The following is a 12,633-nucleotide window of genomic DNA, read 5'->3' on the forward strand; positions in this document are numbered from 1 at the left end:
CTCTTGTGATTGTATTCATCGATGACTTCTTTGTTTGCTCCAAGACTGAAATGACCATGTCAGACACTAAAGTATTGTACTTCAGAGATTGAGAGAAGAGAAGTTGTATGCCAAGTTCTCAAAGTTTGAGTTCTGGCTTACTTCTATGGCATTGTTGGGACACGTGGTTCCCAAGGAAGGTATTAGAGTGGCTCCGGGCAAGATTGCGGCAATAATAGGCTAGGCGCGACCTACTTCAGCTACTTAGATTAGGAGTTTTATGGGATTCGAAGGCTATCATCGACGATTTGTTCAGAGTTTCTCTACTATTGAAGCTCCATTCACTTGATTGACTAGACATGATATGGGATTTAAGTGGTCTGATGAGTGTGAGGAGGGCTTTCAAAAGATCAAGATATTGTTGACTTCGTCTCCTGTGTTGAATCTTCAGGCGGAGAGTGTAGACATTATTGTGTATTGTAATGCTTCGGGGGTTTGATTTGGTGGTTTGTTGATACAAAAGGGGAAAATTATTATGTATGCTTCTAGGAAGTTGATGTCCCAGGAGAAGAACTTCCCTACTCATAATATGGAGTTGGCGGGTGTGGTATTTGAACATAAATTATGGCGTCATTATTTGTAGGAGGTGCATTGTCAAATCTTCACTTATCATCAGAGTCTTCAGTATATCTTTATTTAGAGGGATTTGAACTTGAGGCCGTGGAGATAGCTTTAGTTGTAGAAGGACTATGATGTGACCATTGTGTATCATCCAGGAAACGCCAATGTTTTGGTCGATGCTCTAACTAAGAAGACTCCTAGCATGGGGAATCTTGTTGTACTTAGTATTGAGGAGAGACCATTTGATAGAGATGTGCATATATTAGCTAAATGTCTTTTCCACTTGCATATTTTAGAAGAGATTTATGGGATGATTGCTTTTATTGAGGCTCGGTCTGCTTTAGTCGAGCAGATCCGTGCACACTAGTTTGATAATTAGAATTTATGTCTCATTTGAGACGAAGTATTAAGAAGTGAATCTAAGGATTTGTCCTTCATTCTGATTATGTCTTGAGGATTGGAGGAAGGATTTGTGTGCGCAAAACGGGCAATTTGATTAGATTAATTCTTGAGGAGGCTTCTTTTTCTCGATATTCCATCCGTCCGGTAGCGACGAAGAAGTATCATGATCTAAGTCAGCATTACTGGTGGTGTGGGATTATGAGGGATATTTCTGATTTTGTTTTGAGGTGTTTGACTTGACAACAGGTCAAGTATGAGCACCAACAGCCCGGTGGTGTATCTCAAAGGATGCCTATTCCTACTTGAAAGTGGGAGCGAATTACTATGGACTTTGTTGTGGGTTTTCCTACAACAACAGGTGGTTATGACTCGATTTGGGTTGTTTTTCATAGGCTGACCAAGTCTGCCAACTTCATTCCAGTTTGGGTGAAGTATACGACGAAGAAATTAGCCGAAATATATATTAGTTAGACTGTGCGACTACATGGCATTCCTATTTCGATAATATCATATCGAGGTTCATTATTCACATCTGATTTTTGGAAGGCATTACAGCGTGGTGTAGGTACTGAGTTAGATATGAGTACAACTTTTTACCCTCAAACAAATAGGCACTCAGTTAGATATGAGTACAAATTTTCACCCTCAGACAGATGGGCACTCCGATCGGATGATTTAGGTATTGGAGGACATGGTTCAGGCTTGTGTGATCGATTTTGAATATAGATGGGATTGACATTTACCCTTAGCAGAGTTTTCCTATAATAACAATTATCACTCTAGTATCTAGATAGCCCCATTTGAGGTGTTGTATGGGAGATAGTGTCGATCTCAGAGTGGTTTGTTTAATTCAGTGGAGATGCTCTTTGGATACCGATTTTATTAGAGATTCTATAGATCAAGCCTGTATGATTCAGTAGACTATTGACAACCCAGAGTCGACAGAAGAGTTATGCAGACCGGAAAGTTAGAGCATTAGTGTTTATGGAGGGTGATCATATTTGGCTCCGAGTATCACCCATGTAGGGTGTGATGAGATTCGGAAATAATGGCAAGCTTAGCCCTAGATTCATTGGACCTTTTAATATTTTGAGCCGAATTGGAGACGTGGCCTATAAGTTGGACTTGCCACCTAATTTGTTCGCAGTTCATCTATTTTTCCATGTCTCTATGCTTCGGAAGTATATTTCGGCTGAGTCTCATGTGATATCACTTGATTCTGTGGAGATGGATCCAGAGTTGACATATGAAGAGGATCCTATAGCTATACTAGATAGGCATGTTTGAAAGCTTGGGACCAAGAAAATAACTTCAGTAAAGGTGCAGTGGGAGCATCATTCTGTAGGGGAGGCAGATATTGAGCTAGAGTCTTACATGCGTGCCAGATATCCTTTTCTTTTTGAATCTTTAGGTACTTACTTTAACTATATGTTTGAGGACAAACATTTTTATGAGTGATGGATAATGTACTAACCCAAAAGGTCCTCTTTAGAATTTTTGAATGTTTGTTTAACTTATATTAATTAATCTATAGTTAATGGGCTAACGTGATAATTTGTTTAAGACACTATACCCTTTAGTCTATATTTAATAAAATATGTGGGTAAAACCTATCACTATTGTACATATTTAATCAAGAAATAAAATGGAACAACAAGAAAGGGCAAAGGGTTTTGGCATTTGCAGCTTACGAACTGCTCCAAGTAAGTTTCTTTTCCCTCTAGGTGTTCATTAGTTGCTGCACACATATATATGTATATAGAAATATTTTGAAGGTATTATATATGTGTATAATGACAAGTGATGATTGCCGATTCTGATCTTAAAAATGGAACAAATCACGTGAACAATTATAAGTTGTGATAATATTGGAATCAATTTGTTAGAGGTTATTTACTTAGTTTATTGGTTTGATTATAGATAATTAGTATGTACTGCTGAACAAATAAAAACAAAAGAAGAAAAAGACAAAACAATTGTCATGAATGCCATAATGTGAATGAAAATTGATAGTTTATTCAACGTCCCTCCTGGGAAAATTTAGAGACTAAATTTAATGAAAATATATTTGTTAATGATTACTACATTATGTGTGGTTAGTAATTAGGATTTATAATTTGGAGATACAATGAGAACAGAAGTATTCTTAGGCTCAACGGCGGTGTTTTTCCGTGCAAGATAGATAAATTAGTTGAATTTCTTATTTTTATCACATTGTGATTCATGTTTTTATGTACTTATAAATACATACATACATACATACATACATACATACATACATATATATATATATATATATATATATATATATATATTATTTGAATTATGATTTTAGAAAAATAAGGATACAATCCTAAACATGAAACTTGGAAAATATGGTAGTTAAAATGTTCGTTAGCATGAAGAATTAAGAACATGATTATAAATTTGGGTAAATATTTAGTTCAAGGGTAAACACATAATAGAGTGGGTATTGTTAGTTCCCAAACCTTGTTGTGAATATATATACTTGAATAGATTCCATCGATCCGGAAGCTCAACCAATAGGGAAGGTTCAAGTCTGGAATTGATTATTCGATTGGCTAAGGCAAGTGGATTATTCCTTTACTTTATCACATATAACATATCATTCTTTAAAACACTTAGGATGACCCTTATCATATTTATGTCACCTACAAATTTCTATAAAATAATCACTATAAAAATTATATGCTTATATAATCATGTAGGAACAATCATGCATCAACTCTAAGACTACACATATAAGAACATACTCATAGTCTAAGATGATCCCCTAATATACATCAACTTTCACATTACTAGAATATAGGTATATATGATCATACTTCACATAATCAACTACACAAAGATCAACATCAATTCAAGTAGTTTACCGACAAGGCCATGATTATCACAATACATAAAGTAATGTCGACAAGGCCACGTCAGTTGAAGGTAAAGCACGTAACCCCAACACCATAAGTGACCATATCAATCACAATATAATTGAAATATAATTAACATTTAATAAACGGAATTAGGGAATCTTACCACCAAAACATCCTCATCACCTCAATTTAATGCTAAATCATCCAATTTAATACCATAAGTCCCTTACAAATGACCATTAACAATAATTTAATATAGAAACTATGATAATCAATAAAACTAGGTCAATAAATTATAAATTTTATCAATATAATAAAACCTATATGTTAATTGAATACAATTATTACATCAATAGATATCCAATAGATATCTAGACCATAATTCATATACATTAGGTCAATATCAAGTAACCCATAACTTAGTCAAAATCTAGGGTTCCACCAATTCATGGTTTAACAAGTAATTTAGGTTTGAATAATTAATAAAATATCATGTAAATCATTATTTAATGTTTAGAAATCATTAATGCAAGAACCCATGGTAGAATAATGAAATTTGACCATTTAACTTGAAAACTTTAGAAAATATGTTTAGAATTGGGGCTCCTTCATGAAGAGAGTTTCAAAGATAAATATTCATACCTTGATGAAGATAATTCTTCAATTTTTTGAAGAGTCTCCACTAAATTTTTCACACCAATCTCTTCCTTGACTTTGGACATCAATGGATTCTTTAGAGAATTATAAGGGATTTGGGGTTTCGATTTAGAAGAATGAAGTTTTCAATGTGTTTTAGGTTAATCAAAACATTCAAAATACCCAAAAGACGCCTAAATAATCACCAGTACTCTTATTTGGGAATGGGCTAAGATTACAACTTGCATCACCCCTTACATAACAGTGAGGTGCGCAGGAACAAAGACTATCGACGGTTGGGCAGTCAACGGACCGTTTGTCCACAAAGGGACCATCCTGTACTCTCAACGTTTGGTTCAGAGGCTTGACATGTTTATCCTCCCTTCACCGTATAAGTACCTACAAGTGACACCCATCTACGGGGCGTCGATAGGCCCACGAGTCGTTGATGCCTCCGTCGTTTGTTCTTGGGGATGTTTGACAAGAATTTTCCATCCCAAACATGACTTTATATGAGTTTATCACCTCTCACATGAATTTATCCAAAATGAACACGTAAAACTTGATGAAAGATGCTTAGACACAGAAGGTTTTTTCAAGGCACATCTTTCTAATGTCATGGACGTTCTTTGACGTTTGACCTCCAAACTCCACCAAACTTGACACACCGACTATATATTCTATAATAACTCAATTAAAAACCTTATGACCTCATGAATCACGCATAAACAGATAAAACAACATATGAGTTACACAAGTGACTTACTCGCTGTATGTTTTAGTCATCCCTTGACGTTTGATTTCCAATGCACCTAAACTCTTACACACTGCATAAATTCTATATGATAGATCTAGTAAGGAACTCAAACCATAATACCAATATTATAGGATCTAGTTCACCTTAGACATTTTGAGGGTCTTACAGAATTCATGTTGACCCTTCTCCCCTAACCCTAAGTTATTAATTGAAGTGTATTGGGATAAAGATGATGCAATTGATGTAGTTCATGTATTAATTATGTTAATACACCTATTAGGGATGTAATTTCTTGTTTTATGGTATGACCATGCAGATGGATTTTCAAGGTTATTTTGTATGTCTTCGTGACCCTAACCTTCAATAATGATGGCTTGTTATTGATGATGTAGTTCAATTGAAGTATGTCTTTTCAATATTCTAAGTAGGTGTTGGTATGATTTTGAATTTAAATGTCTTTACTATGTGATATGAAATTATGCTCAAGATAAAATGATATAAGGTTCGTTATGAATTGCCTATGTGCTTTATTATGAGGTGATGCCGATGATATGCTGATCTCACTTAGGACGGTATCCATGAAAGGATATTCTCATGCAATTCCTTATGTGGTAAATGAGTATGACTATACAAGGGGTAGACTCTATGAACATAACTAAGTTATCAATGCTAATGAATGACATTTCAAAATGGACTTATCTTAGCACCGTGTGAACTTGATAGTAGGTGGCGTTTGCTTTACGTAGAGGAAGATTCACCCTATAGTTCAACATGAGGTGTTGACTCCCCTATGAGGGACAGTCACCAGATTGATTTTCATGAGATGGGGGCTCCATTGCTAGTTTGAATTTAGAGGGTTCAATTCGTATCTCCTAAGTTCCATAACTATGTTGCCACCATAGGAAGATTAGCTAGTGGATTCACTTATAATGATATGTTTATGTTTGGTTCTACGTTGTCCTGTAGACCTTCTTCAATCTGTGTAATGTTGTTACAACACGGTATTCCACACTAAGCTCTTGTGGTCTATATCGGTTAAGATAAATTTTCCAAAAATTAAAATGAAGAAATGAAGTAAGCACTACTAGGGTGACTTAAGAGGTTTGACTTATCTTAGGTAGGGGTATGGGACTCTTCCTATGCCTTGCACTAGTTTTCCATGAGGGAAGCCTTAGGGGGTTGTTCTTATGTTCTATAATGTATATGTTATGTATATGTTGATTTGACACATTAATGATCCAATATGATATTAGTCTCATTTATAAACGTGTTGTCAGTCTATATTTCTAAACATGATGATGACTACTCTTGTTATATTATGGATGTTAGGGATTGCTTATGATCCCTTATTTGGTTTACGTGGTCGAATAAGGTTATGTGGTTTTACATGGTCATTGCACTTGTAGACTTGATTTGGGGTTACGAGTAAAAGTCTTACTCATGTGATATAGTTATGATTTCTATATATGTTGACTTGACTATTACTTGTTAATTTTAGTCTTTTGTTGTATATGAGCTGACTTATGGATTATGTGAATATTGTCTTATATGGGTTCTTTGATGTGCATAAGGCTTTTCAATTTAAATTAGCTTGTTTTGAACAAATTTACTCTTTAGAATTATTTCAAATGTCTTATGTGCATATACTCATATTTAGTACAAGTTTGTACTAACCCATGTCTTATGTTTACTACAAATGTAGGGTCCATCGGTTGATCTTTTAGAGGGGCATTAATGAAGGCTTGGAAATCCTATTCTCAAAGTTCGGTGGTCCTCACATTCCGAGGGTGATGCCACTATATTTCTATTGAATATTCTTTAGTCTAAATGAAGATCTAGTTCATTCTCTTTCTTCATTGACATTTTATATGACGATATGAGGCCTTTATTTTAATGAAGTATGGGTTCAACCAAGTTAATTTTAGCGGTAAAATTGAAACTTTTAATTACTTTAAATATGCATCGACTTCATAGTAGGATACATTATACTCATATAAGATTTATCTACATCATTTCATAATCGTTCACAAAAACCATCTAATACAAAGATAATCAACTGAATGAATCGTCATATCTGCATAAAATATAAAGATGCCAGAATGGCACAAATACAATGTCTGAAAATTATTGAAAAAGAAATGATAGTGAAATATACTCCACTATCTCAAGCCTACATTTAACCTAGAATATAATGGGCAAGCATCCTCGAAAGCATGAGGGACTACCATGTCCGGATGAATGCTCCACGTCCGGATAGCTTCAACATCGTCTCGTAAACTCTAGCGTCCAAGCGTCCACCTGTTCCTGCACTAAAAGTAAAGAGTTGTATAGTATTAGTACATACTTGTACTAAGTATGGGTATATGCAAGCACATACCAAGAACATGCATGATTAAGAAGAGCTCTCTCCTAACGATATGATTATTGAAATTCAAGACAGTGGACTTGCCAAATCGGACTAGGAAATTCATGATATTAGAGTAACATACATAATCATACATATCATTTTTCACACAACACATAACATATTGCATATAGCATATACAATATTGCATATAACACATATCATCTTTCATTTAATTCATTCATATGCCATGAGACATTGAAAACATGGACTTGACATGAAGACATCCGGTAATGAGGTCTCAACATATGGGACCTCAATTAGGGAGTACTTTAGCAACACAGAGTCTGCTTCGTTCATTCTTACGAACTTCACTTTCATTCATTCATAGGCTAGTGTAAAAACCAACTTTAACTCGGATGTACTTTAAGACTTTCATCATGTTTACTGTGTAATGACCAAGAATGACCTAGTGTCATTACTTGAGTCTAGTTCACCTCTTCATTATCCTATCCAAACACCTTTGATATTATTCATTTAATTATCTTTCAGACTTTGAGGAATTTCAAATTTAATCGACATAGATCATTCCCTCGTCATGAAATTTTGTGTTTTCCCCACATCGAAAAGAGGTGGAGTTACAGGCCAAGCTGAAACCAAGAACATACCTAGCTCGCTTAGTTGAAAACCACTGCCTAGTTCCTATGTTTGTAGCATAGTTCAAAGACTAGGAGATTTATGGAGACCCATACCCATCAGGACAGACAGTCTTACTCATAAGAATTACACGAACCCCTTCCTTCCCGAAGGAGGGAATCACAACTCATAGCTAGCCTATCAGTTCTCAGTATAAAGTTCCATTACATTCATCTCATACCTCATAGAAGTTGTGTTCTAGCATGAGTGCATCATAGCTCATTAGATGATTTCTCATCTCATCATTTCTTATTAAGTTTATATTTTCCTTACACTTACATGTATAGTGTGAATGAGACTTGTCTCTTAATATTCAACACTCTCTTAGGTGAGTACTTTTGGTGACCTTATATAGGCGTAGGTACCACTTGTCTCACTTGCACTAGCCTCATAATATGGTTCAACCCCGTTCTTTCATAACATATTTTCGTTTCATCTTTACTCACCTTTCCTTGTTTGTTCATTGTATAATATACATATGATTTCTTGGAGTTTACATTGAGGGACATTGATTCTAGACGTAGATACTTGTCTCACTTCTACTAGCCTATCGTCATGTAGCCACTCTTTGTTTTCATATTAATCTTTTAGTATAAATATGCTCACTTAGAAATTTCACTTAATGACATTGATTTTTAGGCGTAGATAATCCATTTTTAGGCGTAGATAATCCACACGGATATTTCAATAGCGTTAAGACATAATCCATTCACCCATAAAGTAATAAAATCTAGGGTTACATGAATTACATGGTTGAATAAAGATTTTAGGTAAAAAACATCAAAGTAACAATAATTCAATCAATATGTAATGAATCAAAACATTTAATGCAAGAACCCATGGATAGATTACAAATTGGACAAAATCATCTTTCAAATACTTTAGAAATCATGTTGAAGATTGGCTCCTTGAATAAAAGAGATTCTAGAATTAATGCCATACCTTAATTATGAAAAAAAGCCCATAAAATTGATGGAGAAAACATGAGAAAATCAGTCTTCTTCCTTGGAGCTTCATACCTTCATTAATGGAGGTTCTGGAGAGAAGAATGAAGAGGTTTTGTTTTGGGTTGAGAGTTTTGATTTGATTAGTGAGCTTAGGGGTATAAAAAAACTCAATAACTGTCAATAATTCATCACCAAATTTCCCAAAAGACCTTTGCACTTATTAGACAATTTAACCAAATCAAAATTTACTTAAAAACGACGCAACCAAATATGGGAGTTTACAGCGCGTCTCGGAAGCATTTTGAATCTTTTTTGTGAAAATTTTTGTGACAGAATGGTTCATGATAGCCCCGCGTTGCAGAGCAAGATTTTTTCTCATTCCGTGATGGCGACATCGTGCAAAAGCTTTCAGATCATGGCTGCTTGGCAGCTTCGATGGACCAAATTTTAGTCCTCCTATGGGACCCTTAGGTTTCAACGCTTTATATGTCAAGTTATGCGTAGAAACAATCGAAACTCAATTTCACCTTTAAATAAATTCCCAAAACTCCACTACAAATCACTACGACACACTAGTTTAACTTTGACTAGTTTCAAGACGTCTTGGACGTTTGATCTCAAAAAACTTTAAAACTTTATATACTGCTATAAACACAATTATTATCAACTTTAGGACTTTTTATAACCAAGACATAAGCGTTAGGATGTAGTTTCAAATAACTCATTTTAGACGTGTTACAACATTGACGTTCACGTTGATGTTGACGTTCACGTTGATATTGACGTTCATTTTAATGTTGACGTTCACGTTGATGTTGACATTAACGTTGAAGTTTTATATTGACATTGAGATTCACATTCACTTTTATGTTCACGTTGAGAATTATGTTAATGTTGATGTTACGTTTACGTTGACACTTATGTGGACGTTGATGTTGAAATTTAGACTTACGTTAACTTCACATTGTTGTTGACGTTCACGTGCATGTTCAGGTTGACGTTCACGTTCATGTCGACGTTCACGTTGACGTTTATGTTGCTGTTCATTTTGATGTTCATGTTAACATTGACTTTGACATTGACATTGACGTTCACGTTAACATTGATGTTGACTTTGACACTGAAATTTACATTTAAAATAATGTTTACGTTGGCATTCAAGTTGAAGTTTACATTTATGTTCAAGTTTACATTTAATTTGATATACACGTTCACGTTCATGTTGAAGTTCACGTTCATGTTAATGTTAATGTTGACATTGACTTTAACAATCATATTAACACTAATGATGATGTTGACATTGACGTTCACATGAATATTGATGTTGATATACATATTCAAATTTATGTTCATGTTAACGTTCACGTTCAAATTTATGTTCACATTCATATGTTGACGTTGACGTTGACATTTACGTTGACATTCATGTTGATGTTAATGTTTACGTCGATGTTGATATTTATGTTCATATTCACGTGGACTTTCACGTTCACGTTGATTTTCACGTTAATGTTCATGTTGATGTTAACATTGATGTTGATGTTGACGTTTATGTTGATATTGATCAGGACGTTGACGTTTATGTTAACTTTGACGTTTATGTTTATGTTGATGTTTAAATTGATATTGACGTCAATTTTCACCTTTAAATTAATATTCACGTTCATGTCGATATTATTGCTAATGTTTATGTTTACGTTCATGTTGACATTGATTTTGACATTTACTTTAACATGGACGTTTATGTTAATGTTGACATTTACATTGATATTGACGTTGACGTTGACATTCACGCTAATCTTTACGTTGATGTTTACGTTCAAATTGAAGTTTAAGTCGACGTTCAAATTTACGTTCACAGTAAAGTTCACATTCACTTTGACGTTGACTTCACATTCATGTTGACGTTTATGCTGATATTTATCTGGATGTTCACGCTGAAGTTTACATTCTTGTTGACGCTCTTGTTCACGTTGACATTGACTGTCACCTTGACGTTCAGGTTGATTTCATATTTATGTCGAGGTTCACGTTCAGTTTGACATTCATGTTCACATTTATGCTGACATTCATGTTGATGTTGATGTTCACGTTGATGTTGATGTTTAGGTTGACATTCACATTGTCATTGATGTTCACTATCAGGTTCACGTTCACATTTACATTCGCGTTGAGGTTTACGTTGAACTTTACAATAATGTTGATGTAGAAATTCACGTTGACGTTCATGTTCACATTGACATTCACGGTAACATTCCAGTTGATATTTACGTTGGTGTTAACATTGATATGCACGTTGATGTTCACGTTTATGTTGTAGATTACATTGACGTTGACGTTCATGGTGATCTTTACATTGCTTTCAAGCTAACATTTAGCCTGACATTGACTTTATGTTCACGTTCACGTTGACAATCATGTTTACATTGACTTTCACATTCACATTGAAGTTCACATTCACATTAAAGCTCGTGTTGACGTTCACATAGACGTTAACGTTCACGTCCACCTCCTAAACTTAACATGGAGTACTTGACCTCTTGAGGGTCTTATACAAGCCCATAGTTACCATTTAACGCATTTTCATAGGTAAATTCAGCGTAAAAATTTAAAACTCTCATAGAATATCATATGCTAGAACATGACTTCCATTATCTATACTGTGTCAAAAGGTAGAGAAGAATGTAGTTAGTTAAAGAATTCACTAAGTATGGCAACCATGCAAAAACATGCATTTAAAAGGGAAATTTACTTGAAACCATGCACTATGAATTTTTGTGAAAACTTCATAAAACTTGATATTATAATCTTCACGTCATTTGCATACTTATTTCACTCATATACAATAGCAATAACAAAACATAAAACCACACATTACATTTGAGGCATATAAGTCACTACTTTATAGTAAGCATACTTTCAATTACAGTAAGATCATTCTACAGTAAGATTTCTTCATTTTAACTTCTTAGCTTCCTAGGTAACCCTCTAGTTATACTTATGTGCGATGCATCACTTTAAAGTCACAAGGCACTCATACATACAACCTTCATAACCTAACACATACCTTCATAAATTATCATATCACAGTAAACCATGTTAACTTCTACACATACTAAAATTACTTCAAATATACAATAATAAGACCTTACTCACAACCCCAATGTAAATCTAGTAGTGTCATGTACATGTGAAGCCCCATAACCTCATACATACCTAATAATCCTATCATGAGACCACAAGCCTTAACTATTCACTTCATACAACAACATAACTAGAACCAACACTACATTCACATCAAGTAATACCTTCATCATATAGTCACCAATACAAACACTATGCACATAAGAAGAGACACCATCA

This window comes from Solanum pennellii, chromosome 6 (genome assembly GCF_001406875.1).
Source record: "Solanum pennellii chromosome 6, SPENNV200".
NCBI classification, from domain to species: domain Eukaryota; kingdom Viridiplantae; phylum Streptophyta; class Magnoliopsida; order Solanales; family Solanaceae; genus Solanum; species Solanum pennellii.